Source organism: Pollicipes pollicipes, unplaced genomic scaffold (genome assembly GCF_011947565.3).
Source record: "Pollicipes pollicipes isolate AB1234 unplaced genomic scaffold, Ppol_2.1 Scaffold_7262;HRSCAF=8765_pilon_pilon_pilon, whole genome shotgun sequence".
NCBI classification, from domain to species: domain Eukaryota; kingdom Metazoa; phylum Arthropoda; class Thecostraca; order Pollicipedomorpha; family Pollicipedidae; genus Pollicipes; species Pollicipes pollicipes.
Window position 1 is genome coordinate 7,734,778 of NW_023597055.1, and position 2,013 is coordinate 7,736,790.

The following is a 2,013-nucleotide window of genomic DNA, read 5'->3' on the forward strand; positions in this document are numbered from 1 at the left end:
GAGAGAGAGAGAGAGAGAGAGAGGGAGAGAGAGAGAGAGAGAGAGATGAGAGAGAGGGAGAGAGAGAGACGGAGGGAGAGAGAGAGAGAGAGAGAGAAGAGAGGAGAGAGAGGGAGAGAGAGAGAGGAGAGAGAGAGAGAGAGAGAGGAGAGAGAGAGAGAGAGAGGGAGAGAGAGCAGACAAAGGAGAGCTCCCGCCGCAGCGGACACAGACACTCCGTGTCGGCTTACTAAGCGTCATGTGCCCGATGACTGCTGATTGTCTGGGGGTATGGTACGGTATACGCCGCCGCTATATGGTCCACTGGACCGGGTGGCGGTGCTCACAGATGCCCTTGCATTACAGCTGCGTCCTCTGAAGACAGTGTTCAAGCAGACACTAGGCCTTATGTATGTATTGAAATAAACACACATACACACTCGCGGTTGGTCCCACACCGAAACATAATACGCTGTCTCGCAGCCCGCCAACGCAATACGCTATGGCGCGTGTATGGCCACTTTCACACTGCACGATGAACTAAGCATAGAGGTATACACTTGGCCGGCGTTTACGCAGGGTCGTCTGAGTCTGTAAACAGCCACTATCGTCCACTGCTGATCGTTACGTGGTAGCCCACCGGCCGCCCGCCAAACCGGCCAGCGGCTCCACTGGAGCTGCTCTGCTGGTACTGGCTGTAGCCGCCCGCTTGGGGCACGTAGCCGCCACCGAAATGGCTCAGGCCATTACCAAGCCCATTACCGAACTGGCCGACACTGCCGTCGCCGAAGTGGATTGGACCTCCTCCGAGAGAACCGACTCCTCCTGCAAGAGGACTGATGCCTCCTCCAAGAAGACCAACTCCTCCTCCGAGAGGACTGATGCCTCCTGCGAGAGAACCGACTCCTGCTCCCAGATTACCGACGCCTCCTCCGAGAGGATTGATGCCTCCTACGAGCTGACCGACGCCTCCTCCGAGAGGATTGATGCCTCCTGCCAGTTGACCGACGCCTCCTCCGAGAGGATTGATGCCTCCTGCGAATTGACCGACGCCTCCTCCGAGAGGATTGATGCCTCCTGCGAATTGACCGACGCCTCCTCCGAGAGGACTGATGCCTCCTCCGAGATTGCCCAAGCCGCTTCCAAGCAGGCTACCGCCAAGGTTAAGACCGCTCCCGAAGTTGTTAAATCCACCTCCAAACTGCTGAAATCCCGTTCCGAGCTGACCAAAGCCGCCGCCCAAGTTGCCTCCAAGCTGTTTGGATGAGGAGCTGGTAGAGGAGTGGCTGACGCCGTTGATGCCGCGGGTGTTACCGGCTTGCGCTTTGTTGAAGCTAGAGGAGCCGTGAGAGGCTGTGCCCTGCAACGCGGAGAGCATGGTTAGTCACGGCGATCCCTTCCACACAGGCACTGGAGTGCACAGTTCCAACACGCTTTACATTTGCAAAGCATTGCCACTTAGTCTGCTTCAGTTTCGTCCCCACAGCAGGACGTCCAGGGATTTTTGGACTCAAAAGATGTAGCATCCGCCAACAGATCCGGTGTTACCCAGTGTAGCGCTTAGCCCCGCTGGGTCCGGCGAGAGCTCCAGGCCGGGGGCCTCACCCCTGCGCGAGACGAGGTGGTGGTGACGCGGCTGACACCCTGCGGCCCGTGGCTCTGCCCCTCCGTCACGGTGCCCTCGGCCAGGCCGGAGCTGGTGCCGATCCTGCCAAGCGGCAGCGCCGCCGCAGACGACAGCAGACACAGCAGTGGGATGGCGCTCTTCATGGCGGAAGAAATTGGACTGGAGGACCGAGAACGTTGCGCATTGTTAAGCAGCGTTTTGGTCGTTACAAAGTAGCGAAAAGAGTGTTCAACAGGATGGTCAATGACGCCCTGAGCGATTGTAAACGATCTTCAATTAAGCACTTAAACACCGACAGGATGGCCCTAAAAAAATGACTGATGTCCAGCGGCTCATACTCTGGTGTGCTTTAACGGATCGTTAAACAGGCATTTTGAGATGGCGAGATGCTGAGATGGATCTGACAC